At 38.0% G+C, this 13,154-nt stretch overlaps 1 protein-coding gene across 4 annotated transcripts in view; it reads right to left on the minus strand.

The window, feature by feature from the left end:
- Window positions 1-13,154, minus strand: part of ULK4 (unc-51 like kinase 4) — a 219,601-nt gene that overhangs the window by 67,835 nt on the left and 138,612 nt on the right. The gene's annotated exons all lie outside the window — the stretch shown is intronic.

A 13,154-nucleotide genomic window follows, 5' to 3' on the forward strand; every position in this document is an offset into this window, starting at 1 on the left:
AAAAACACTTTGTGTGTTACTCAGAACATAATTAGTTTGTAAACTATCTTCCTTTAAATTGGCAATTAGTCGTGCTCTGACTTGGGCACACATGTAATAGCACTTCAGCATCCTTAGACTACCAAAACCAACAGAAGTGAATCCGTATTTCACTGAAGAGACTGCTTTTATAACATTTCCTTTAGAAAGTAATTGTTTGTTTGTTTCTTTACAAGCACCAGTACAAGAATAAGGCATTGCAAAATACCCTGTGCAATTATACCACTAAGCTTTTGCTGGTAGACAAATCTATGGGGTGACTATTTTTGCTTTGAAAGCTTCCCCATCAATTACTTGAGCTTCCACAAAAAGTGTTCCTCTCCTATTCACCACCGTTAATACATCCCTCAGGAAATTAAGTACAAAAACATTCATTCAGAATACAGTTACAGGTCAGGTTTGTTAAGACTTGCACTATTATATCTCACATCTTTGTGTGTTTTTATGATTATCAGCACTATTCTCCCACAATAGTTTGACTGACGGAGTACGGCTCAGGCTGAACTTTGAATTTCCTGGGTTTTTGTCTGCATGAACCACACTCTCCAAACTGTATCAGTTCAATCTTACACATTTAATTTCCTCCTCCTTTTTTTTAAAGTACAGTTTCTGCTGCAGTTCTGAACACTTCACACACAAATGAGATAGAATGCAGAGACCAGATTTAAGTGATGTCACCAATACCCACCAAGAGGAGTATAAACAGATATAACTGTATGTCTGCCCAACATAAAACCTGTGGTTATTCTATGTCCCTTTTTAACTAGGCTAAATTAGAAGAAACCTAAGAAAACAGCCCATGCAAAGCTGGCCCCTATCAAAGCGAGGTCTGCAAAATTGCCTGGGAGGATACGTCCAAGTACACCCTATTTCTCCCTGTATATGACCACAAAACCCACAGCCACATCAAAATGAATGAGTCATCCCTATTTCTAGATGGTTATATATAACCCTTAAGACAGAATATTCACATTTACTTAGTTAACGAAAACATCAGAATTGGCAGATCGTACATAGATAGATGCATACTAACATATGTACAAAAAATATGTACGTTAAATTTGGAGTTCTGGGGAGAAAAAACACCTTTGTCTGGGCTTACAGTACACTAGGACTCTAGAACCCATGCAAACTTTAAAATAAAGACACAAAACATTGGTGCAGTTGCTCCTTAACACACTGCATGATTCATACAGAAATTTGATAAACGCTTGATTCCATGGATAAAAATAAAACTGACTGACCTCTTACCAAGTAAGTAAGGTTCCAGACATATCCTTTATTGTGTCAGAGCAAAATCAGAATTGGAGACCATAATTGCAGGCATGTAAATATACTCCTTGCTTACACCACAGGACAAAATACATATCCTTTGTCCTCAAAAAGAAAGTTGGGGAACTGGTAGTTTACACTGACCATGACAAAATTCAGTAGAAGTTGAATGGCTTTGGACACTAACACTGCAGTGAATTTACTCAAAAGGCCATTATAAAGATCAAGACAGATGTGTCTCAGCATTTTGAAATTCAATTCCCAAAACAGATGAAAAAAAAAAAAAAAAAAAAGAGGATGTAAGCCTAGAAAAAAAAGGAAACTTCACAATTCAGTAAATCAAAATCTAGAAACTGCACAGGAGTGTTTCAGTTTCATAGCATACACTGAATTTCTGACAGATTTTACAATCAATTCAAGAACCACACGCTTAGTTTACAATAAAGCCATCACTGCCCAACCTTTACGTTTGCCTGGGTCACAGTGAGCAAACAGGAATTGCCATGGGCCGCATATAAAATACATAATAAACTTAATGTATATAAGTGACAAAACTTATTTTTTATGTATTTTTATTTAAACATAAAAAACAGTGAGCAAAAAAATCATAAAACTGGTGGGATGTTTGACCTTGTTTCTGTGAAACTAATGCATCAGGCCGGTTCAGTGGCAACGGTTACCACTCCCAGTGAGCTCTCAAGGTGCTCACCAAAGATTACTGATGAAGTATCACTCTTCCTGTGCCTCATACTTGACAGTAATTGTTCACAAATGTACATACTGCCAAAAAGTGATGCCATGAATAAGATGTGACTGTGAAGTGAGAGGTATTTTTCTCTGGTAAAATAGGGCTTTGATTGCAACTCTATATATTCCATGCAAAAATTTGCAGGTAATGCATTTATGTCAACCAAAAGTGGAGTCACGAATATATAAAAAAAGATATATATATTTTTTAAATCTTGAAATATATTCTCAAATTTCTTTTTCAAAATGGAAAGCAGAGCTGCACATTTTTCACTGCTCACAGGACTGCATTTAGCCAATGTGTTAAAATGCATGAGATTATTTGCCATAACTTGAGCTTGCCATAATTGAAGTTTCGTTTCAAACACTGTTATTATCTGAAACACAGAACAGATAAGCTGATTTTCACCTTGAAGACACATGTTTAACTCAGGTAAATAAGTGGTCAGATCCACCAGAAATGCTAAATCTGTGAGTCATTTTTCATCTTCATGTTCTGGCATAAATTTTCCTTTTGATTCCATAAAGGACTTGATTTCACTTTGCAAAGCCTTTTTAGCATTTTACCCTGACTTAGACACCTTCCTTCAGAAAAGTAAATGATGACCAAGTAATGGTTATTCATACTTCTAATGAATTCCTCGAACTGGTGATGATTCAGTCCCTTGGACTTTATGAAATTCACAGCTTTGATGACGACTTGCATGACATTATCCATTTTTAAAGCTTTCACACATGGATTTTCTTTATGTCTGATGCAGTTGTAGTTCATCAAACCATTGCGGGGGCACCATCAGTACTTATACCCGATATGTTGACAAAGGTTAAAGAAAATAGCTTTAATGTATTTTTTTTTCTGTTTTGTACATATTATAGATTTAGTTCAGTCTTTCAGTGGCATTAAAAAAGCCATTTCTTCAGTAACTCTATATTCATTACCAATATCTCTAATGAAAATGGTAAGTTGAGTTGTATCAGTAGCATCAGTATTTTCACCTATCACCAAAGAATAACATTCGAAATGAGCAGCTCCACTCTCATTTCTTTTTATAGATTTTCCTATTTCTCCAGTTCACCTGGACACATTCTGGTGAGACATACTGGCTTTAGAAAAATCAATTTATTATTATTATTTTTTTAATCAGGACCCATTATATGTGCCATGCTGTCCATACATTGCTTAATAAACTCGCCATCAGGAAATGGTTTTGAGGTTTTTTGCTACCCCATAAGTAACTTCTATAACAGAGTCCATTTGTGTTTTAATTATTTTTTTTAAATATTTTGTTGAGATGACAGACTGTTTTCAGTTTCACTGTTTTATCTTTATGAAGTGTACCTTGACGTGAATTGAATTTGGCTGCATGTTTCTGCACACAATGTGTCTTTCCAAATTGTCATCTTTGAAAACTGATGTAATTTCCTCGCAGATTAAGCATAGTGTCACCTGATTTGTCAGCACTGCACTGTACCCTCCCCATGTCTCAGGCCTGGGCTGGGTTGCTCAGTGAGGCACAGCAGCCGCCATGATAATGACATGCTTGGAACAATTCTTGCCTTTAAAAAATGTATGCAATATATTTAATATATTTCTGACTCACATTAAACAGGCATGTGGGTTTTTTTATGCATTGCTTCTCAAAAGACACACGCTATCACACTATGCACTCCCAAACTTTGAAAGTGGTGGATCTGAAATGAAATTCCGTGTTACCTCAGAAAGCTAAATGGAACAAATCATGGAATATTGTTCTGCTGAGAAAAGCTACATATTTTTAAGGACTCTGATACTTCAATGTATCTTGGCAATACTTCACTCTGTCAAAAGAAAAGTCTTAGTGACAGCTCACATGAGTTAAATGAATGTGTCATCATTTCCTTCACCTGGGCATTTCTTATTAACAAAGCAAAGTTTATTAATTAATCACACTTTTTTTTTTTGGTTACCCTATTAAATTGCAAATTCCAGTAAACAAAATGATTAAAATATCACATCATATAGCTTGTAGCCATAATTACAGTGCACTAGTCATCCCTTGTATTTGTTAAAGTAAGGAGGATCTCCAAAACACCATACCTCGGTGTAGACCAAATTTTGCTGAAAAATAAGACAAAAGTTAGATTTTGTCTTGAAATTATGTTTATTAATTACCATAGCTGGAGCTAACAAAAAACCAACAGCTGTTCTAATTGCAATTTGAGATTCATAACTTATGTAAAAAGACAGCATCCAAAAAGTCCTAGCTTCAGTGTTACAGCATTTGAGCAACCCAGTGTTCAAAGCAAAGTATTTTTCTTGCCCAAAGAGACCTCTGCAATGAACTGAACATGCACCTAATAGGATTTTATGAATGTGGTCTGTGATGGCTATGTTTGTGTTTTACAAATCTTTTCATAAGATAAAAGGAGCCTTTTGGCCCATGTTACAGCTAATCGGACTGAATGTGTCGTGATACCTTCTGGAATTAAAGCTGAGAGGAGACATTTCATTCTCAACTATTAACAAGACTGATAAAGGAAAAGAAACCTTCACTTCCAAATCACATGAAACATCAAACGACAGCCTAGGAAGCAATCTTCTAGGCAATCCTTTCATGCCTACCAGCAATTAGAGCATTCAACAAACCCGTCTGCTTCTAGCTGAAGAAAATGTTCAAGCAGGTGCACTTCCTCCTAACAATGCCACCACGCAGCCAGCAGTAAAGCCCTCAGCCCGGCAGAAAGGTTTCTCTTTGTTCCTTTCTTCTCGTCGCTCCCTGGAGAGCTGTTTTTCCCATTTGTATTACACCTACACAACTGACTCCCCGGGGATCTTATGGAATATAAATTCACTACAATTTTCTTATTGAGAACTTGAAACTGCACTGCTGGACTAACTAGAAAATGTATTTCTTAATCTTTTTACTATTAATTATAAAACTAAAAGCTATTGCTAAGAAGGAACACGACTGTTGTCTGATAGGCTCTTTTGTACAGGAAAGAGCTCCTCAGTACCTGAGTCCTTAAAATAATCCATCATGTCATAAAGATAATTCACAAAATCTCATTTACCTATAGAAACTTGGACTTCATTTGCACCCTTTGCATCACAACCTGGATACTCAAAGTGTTTTGTTTTGAAAAACTGAAAACAGGAAACACGTATTTTTAGAGAAAAGGCATTTTTCAAGAGGCTGATTATTTTTGTTTATTATTCATCACTGTCATTTATGTCTTACAGACTATTTGCATTAGTGTTGTGATACCTTTGAGGGAAGAATAAATGAGGTTGCAAAATTAGGTCACCTCTGATTTCAAGATTTGGTGAGTGATGAACATCATATCCAGTGGAAAGAAGTCAGAGCAGCTGAACATATTAATTGCATGACTGCTGCCCTGAAAATTACTTTCTGTTGTGATCTTAAAAATAAGTAGCATCTAAAGAAAAAAAATATTGCCCATGTTCCAACTACTGAGACAGCATGAATGATTTTGTGAATGCATTTTAACAAATCACTAAGTCTGAGGAACAAAAATTGCACTGTAAGTGGTCACATCACAGTGGCCAAGGAAGTCCAGAGCTTTACACTGTGGGAAGGGTCCATGGCTCAGCTTTCCCTGCTCACATGGCAGTAGGACATGGACTACAATGCCAGGCAATATCAGCCAGTGCAGGAAAACGGATATAGTAAGGATTATGACAACTGGGGAAGAAAAGCCACTCATCAGCTTTAATACGAGGCTGAAAGAAGACAAGGAACTATTTATTATCCTGAATGTGAGGGTGTCTAAGAGAAACGCACACCTGATATTCCCAGAGGTAGGATTTTTCTGCTTTGAGTCAAGAGAGAAGACATGACATGGATCTACTACGCTTTTCCAGGACTAGCAATGTTTGGCTGTTAGTGCTAGATGGCAGCTTAAGGCAGCATCTTTCACTAGCAAAGAAAAAATGCACAATTGATGACTCCCAAGGGAACCATGCCAAGTTCCTCTAAGCAAGAGAGAATCCTTCCAGCACAGAAATTTACTTTCTTCTAAAATTTAGCCTATGTAACTAACACTCAGGTGATGAAGACTAGCACATATTTAGCACAACTATCTAGAGATAGCAAACAATTTGATTCTCTCTTGAAAAATTTGCATAAGTATTAAAAAAGACAGTAATAACTCAACTTGAAAAATCTAGGAATAATAAAATGACATACTGCTGAATATGCTTGAGTGGTCAGTAAAAAAGCTGGAAAACATAAAAAATATATCAAGTAGGAAAGACTTCTTTGTTCTATATGAAAGATGTGGTTAGAACAACGTACAAAGAAAAGGAGAATTTCTGAAAGCATAATAACTGATCCCTTGGGAATTCCAGACTTGCTACATCTTTAAAAAATGAAAAGATGGGAGTTTTCCTATCTTAGAATCTCATTAAGATCTCTTTAGCAAAATTTCAACAGACTTCAACCTTTAGTGTCAGACTGACTCAACTGTACAATAATCAAGTCAGAAGAGATAGCCAATGTTTCTGCAATTGAGTTGACAGCACACATGGGTATGTAACATCAAAGTTTTAAAGGCAGGGAATTTTGGTTTAGAGGTTTACTGAGATAGTCCTCATTCCTAGGAGTATAACTCATTGAATGTGAACACACAGTTGTTCAGTAGGGATGTATGAAGGACCAGAAAGTAATGTACTTCCCAAAATAATTACAAGAACATCCGAATGCTTTCTGGTACAATCAAAAAAAATTTATATGCAAAATTGATATGAGAGAATACTGCATAACTGTGGACTGTAATGACATTCAGGAGGGTCTAAGCAGAGTGTTGACAGGATATTAATAGTGCCTCATTTCTGCAGTCAGGTTTGATTCGTTAGGATTCCACACTCAGCACCACAGTCTCTAGAAATATTGTCTGCTTCTTACATTCTGTAATAGCTGAGAACAATTAGTTGTTTACTACAAAAAGAGAAGTGAAAAATAGAATGGAAAGGTAAGACCCACTGAAAATGCACATTATAGCGTTAAAAGGCTCATATTATAAGGGCCTTGTGGGACTGGATATAAAAGAAACATTTATTTTTAAATTATTTATTGAAATTAAACTTTTGCTCTCCAGAGATAAAATTTAGTACCCAGCAGAGCCATAACATATGCTGCCAGCCCTGTCACTAATGCATATGTTATGTGCATGAAAAGTAGAATGCTTTTTTGTTAATTTGGGAGCATAAAGCCCTTGATGCATGTAAAATCAAGTGCTGCCATCCCAAGAGACTAGTGGCAATACAGCAGAACACAAAAGTAAGACTGCCTAATAAGACATTTATTTTGTAAACAGCTTCGTTGACTGCAGATATTAGTTCTTCCCAGATGTTAGCTAGTGAGCAATTGTTGGAGGTTACTCCCCTACAAGTGTGTGAGTGTCTGAGGAGTCTTCCTAGTCTCCTTGGGAAACAATGTTAGGTTTCTTTACGTTGGATGGGCAGCCTACATTAACCTATCTCAATTAGCCTGAAGCAAATTCACACTCAAATGACCCTTCTAGTTGGAAGATCCAGGAAGGAACAGGGGTGAACATAACACAATGACTTAGAGGAAAGACATTTAAACTACTTCCGTCCTCAACTGTGCATATATTAGATATGTAGCTTGTATTCTGTTCATATAGGAGATTTTGATACAGTTTTTCAGTATGTCAGTGCTTACAAGCACAATCTTCCATCAAAAGAAACACACACACACACACACAAAAGGCTATAATTAGATAAAAATTTATTGTCTAGATTGAATATTATTGCTCTTAAGTAAATTTGTACCTTTCCTCTCAGGTATTTTTCCCCATATATCAGAGATAGATTATAGATGGCACTCCATTTTATAAAGTTATAGAATCACAGAATCATAGAATCACAAGGTTGGAAAGGACCTACAAGATCATCTAGTCCAACTGTCCTCCTGCCACCATTACTACCCACTAAGCTACTAAACCATATCTTGTAGCACCTCATCCAGATGCCTCTTGAACACTGTCAGGGATGGCAACTCCACCACCTCCCTGGGCAGGCCATTCCAGTGCCTGACCACTCTTTGAGAGAACTTTTGCCTTATGTCTAATCTAAATGTCCCCTGGCACAACTTATGTCCATCTTCTCAGGTCCCGTTTGTTGCCTGAGAGAAGAGGCCGATTCCCTCCTCATCACAATCTCCCTTCAGGAAGTTGTAGAGTGCAATGAGGTCTCCCCTGAGCCACCTCACCAGACTAAACAATCCCAGCTCCCTCAGCAGCTCCCCATAAGACTTGTGCTCCAGACCCCTCATCAGTTTCATTGCCCTTCTCTGGACATGTTCCAGGGCCTCAATGTCTTTCTTGTAGTGAGGGACCCAAAACTGATCACAATACTCAAGGTGCAGCCTCATCAGTGCTGAGTACAGGGGGATGATTACTTCTCTGCTCCTGCTGGCCCCACTATTTCTAATGCAGGCCAGGATGCCATTGGCCCTCTTGGCCACCTGGCACACTGTGGACTCATGTTCAGCCAAGCATCAAACAACACCCCCAGGTCCCTTTCCTCTTCACAGTCATCCAGCTACTCTGACCCAAGCCTATAGCGCTGCATGGGGTTATTGTGGTCAAAGTACAAGACCTGGACTTGGCCTTGTTGAACCTCATCCCATTCATCTCAGCCTAGCGATTAAGCCTATCCAGATCCCTCTGAAGGACCTCCCTACCCTCAGGCAGATCGACACTACCTCCCAACTTGGTGCCATCTGCAAACTTACTGACGGTACACTCAATCCCCTCATCTACGTCATCAGTAAAGATATTAAGCAAGATGGGCCCCAGTACCGACCTCTGGGGGACACCACTCATAACAGGTCGCCAGCTGGACAAGTTATTCTACAGCATGTCATAGACTTCAAATCAGATCCTGATAAACGCCATTTCATACCTTACAAGTTGACAACTAAAAAGATTTCTTAGTTTTGAAAGACACCTTGAATGATGCTTAGGAGTTTTTCCAAAGAGCGTGTTTTCATATCTGCATAATGAACATGAATGTATATCAAGGCACCTTATTCTCTGAGAGGAAAGGCAATTGTCTTTAAAAACTCCTTTAGAGTCTGTCTGACATATTAAATGTTGCTCCACAGCTACATGGAAGAATTTTTGCTTGCATGCTGTCAATCTATATATAGCGTATGCTTTTTAGAAAAACAAGGGCATGAAGTCCTCATTTTAATGGCAAAACTAGACAAAAAATTTTAATCTAGTAAAAAAAAAAAATCTGTAGGGTTCATTTTTTTGTTACTTTTTAGATCAGGAAATCTTTTCATTCAGGAAGATTCTGAGTCAGAAAAGATTCAGAAAAGCCTTTTGATTTACTGCCCAGACAGATCAAGCCTGCAATAATTACTGTGTGATAAAATACAGGGGGAATTCGTATCCTGGGCTTAATTTAGAACTAGAAATTCTTCTAAAGAGATTGCTATTTTAATAATAGACTTCCTGTCACATAAGATTAAACCCTGTTTATCTGCTTCAAGAATCTTAACATACCTCAGCTTTGGCATCAACTTTCTGTTCTACCAAAATCCTTGAGAGACCACTTTAAAACTTTTAGAGCTGTCTTTCTGACAAAACCTGTACAGGCCAGATAGGAACAGCCTCAGAATACCGATAGAGCACTGAACTGTTGTCACAAGCTGACAGCATTCAGCAGCTTTAAACGACGTTACCAGTGCTAATTGCTCCAGCTATTGGCCTCTCAAAGGCCCTGGCCTGAAAGCGATAAGGACCAATGAGCCGGGGCTTCACGACATTCTCTCAAGCTTTCCAACAGTTTTAAATTGCAGAAATAACACACAGTTGACAAATATCTTCACATACCTGTGGCAAAGTGTAAAAACTACACACTTCCCTACTGAAAAGTCATGCGCTGTGAGATATTAAATATTTATTTCTACTTTTCTTGGTCTATTTACTTCAGTTTTCCACAGGATGAAAATGTACAGGGTACAGATACTTGGATTTTACTTGGATTGTCAAGTGCCAGCCTTTTGCCATTGTTACCTCTAGACCAAAGGCCAAGAGCAAAGGGGAGAGTATCCACTGAGTGCCACTTACTGCTGCTTATTGCAACAAAACTGAAACTATGCCACAGTTTCCTGTAATATCCTGCATTATTTATCACTTAACTTTAGAACAAAACTGAACACTGACAACAGGCAATTGTAACTGTCCAAGGTGGCTTCGGTGTGTTTACGCTTACAATGATCAAAGGGCCTAAACAGAACTCAGGATGTCTCACCTGGTTTTGCGACTACGATCAGACAAATGCTCTTGCCTCAAGCTTACTTTGCTAGCTCCGCTGTTTTCTGAAGTGCTAGGAAAACTTTGACCAGCAGATTCTCTTCAGACTTGCTGTCATCTGGCCATACCACTCAGGCCACGTCCAATTAGCTTTCTAATATCTAACCACAGACTCTTCATCTCAGATGTCACTACTCTTTTTATTAAGTGGTTCAGGTTTATGTCTTTTTCTCTTTGCATGGATACCTGCTCTGCTTTGACATAACCACAATGTTCAACTTCACCACCAGGATCTTTGAGCTCAAACCCATCGTACGTCATTTCAAATGGCACAAAAAGTGCCTTCTCCAATACTTACCACTACATTCCAACACTACCTCCAATACTTAGTACAGTCTAGACCAATGGAGCGTTTCCATCAGCACAGATACTTGACCCGAACAAGGGACTTTGGAAGTAGGCTACAAACAGTGAAAACTTGATCTATTGAGTCTGGATCCATGCCAAACAAAAGCAGCTCTGGAAAGAAGAGTGGAGGAATTAATAACTGAAATTGTACTGTCAGTGAATTATGCAAGAACTGGGAAAGCTGCAGGAAGCAGACACCAGAAAGGAGAGATGTGTATTACTAAGTTTTTTATCTAGCTGATGGTTTTTGAGGCTAGCTGATGGGCTGAACAAGGAGGTTACTATCAAGGCTGTCAGATGCCCCCTTTCTGGATGTGTTACTGTGATTATGTCATAAACACGACCATAAGCACACCCTCCATTAGCAAAGATTTTCCTGCAGGGGCTGGGTAGCGTTCCCTGCCAGTTTTGGCACAGTCCAGTTCAAGAACCTGGCTGCATCCAGGCTGGTCCTGTAATACACAGATTAGTCTGAAGCAATTGCCTGACCCACCTCTTAGGCAGGCAAAATCTTGTGAGGAACACTGTTCTTTCCAAATCTTCTGTCAAAAACTCTATACCTGCCTTGATAATCTGTTCCTTTGGACACTTTATCTACTTTTTCCTTATCTTGCCTACGACTTACAGTGTAGACAAAATACTGTCTCTAAATTCATCTTGTGTTGATGTCTGAACCGTATGCTCTCTTAGCAACATTCAGTGTAAGTTCTGACAAAAATACACAGTAAGTAATGGTTCAAGAGAGCTTTTCTTGTAAGAGAAATAATGGCATCAACCTACAATTCCTGTCATTCCAGGTTGGGTGGTGAGATCAAAATATGCAGTATTTGCCTGCGTATGGAGAGGTGCAGGTAGTAGATTCAGCAAAAGCATGCATTGGAAAGACTGGCAGGCCATCATGTTTTTTCAGCCTCTCTGTAATGCATATAGTAGCAGTACAGTTGCTGTCATCTAGAGGAAGTCGTCATATTTCATGGCAGTACCACTGGCTAAAAACCGCATGTCACAATTTGGGCATAATAGCTAGGAAATATGATCTTTTGAAAGTGTGGATAAATCCATTAACAACACTATACAGGATTTTTGCCAAGTCTTACAGGAACAGGGGTGAGTGGTTTGAGTAAGCAACCTGCAATGTGATAAACAAAAAAGAATGGCCTTCAGGATAGAGAAGTCAAAATGAAACTAAATGGATGCCAGTGAACAAGAAGTTTCCACCTGTATGTTTCCTTATCTTTTCAAAAGTTAGATGGTAATGAAAAAAAAAAATCACAGTTCTTATAATTTCCTAAAAGACTGAAAGACCAAAAAATAACTCGATCCCTTATAAAGAGATTTTCTTCCCCTATTCTTAATAAAAATTCAAAGGGTTCTAGCGTTAGGACTAAAGGGAATGGCCTCAAGTTGTGCCAGGGGAAATTCAGGTTGGACATTACAAAAGATTTGTTCTTAGAAAGACTGGAGAGGCAGTGGCACAGGCTGCCCAGGGAGGTGGCGAAGTCACTGTGCCTGGAAGTGTTCAAGGAATGTTTAGATGTTGTACTGAGGGATATGGTTTGGTGAGAAATATAGGTGATAGGTGGATGGATGAACTGAATGATCTTAAAGGTATTTTCCAACCTTGGTGATTCTATGATTCTATGTATTACTTTCCTCTAAACAAAAACAAAACAGAACAGTTACCTAATGTAAAATCTTCTAAGAATGTGAAAACATTTATGGAAACCTTTAAATCATTTTTTTTAAATGAAATTAAAAAAACCATATCCAAAACCATCTCCACAATATTTATTGAGTTAGGACCTCTTTATATGTAAAGTTACACTTGAAACTGAGATCTGAAATCTATCTAGCTTTGCTCAACTGAAAGTCGATGCTGGCACACTTCCATCTTCAAAATCCTTTCTTAAATACATATACTCATGATCCAATTAGAAAAAAAGCTTAAGTTAAATAAAGACAAAATAGTTCTGTTTTTTTTTTTTTTTAAGGGTTGATACACACATACATACCCCATTTATAGAAATGTACTTAAGAAAAGCAACTGGCATAATCAGATGAGTGACTGCATTTTTCTCAGAGCAACCTGTCATCACCCTCATCTGGAAGTTTCTACTGCAGATCAGTCATGTTCCCTCCACAGCTGGCATTCACAAGACATAAATACTCATGGGTACAAACATCCACAAAATCAGTCACCTAATCTACTCTACAAGGTAATGACCAAATGAAAACTACTTGTTTAGAAGTTGTAGCTTGCCTAAATAACCTTAAAATCACACTCACCTCAATATACTCTGACTTAGGATGGTGGAAAATCTGTGTGTAAACATGGATCTAATGGCTTTAGACTCCACAAGAAATTTACCTATGCAAATGATTTTTGAAGAATGAAATTC

The sequence above is a fragment of the Gallus gallus genome, chromosome 2, assembly GCF_016699485.2.
Source record: "Gallus gallus isolate bGalGal1 chromosome 2, bGalGal1.mat.broiler.GRCg7b, whole genome shotgun sequence".
Classification (NCBI taxonomy): Eukaryota; Metazoa; Chordata; class Aves; order Galliformes; family Phasianidae; genus Gallus; species Gallus gallus.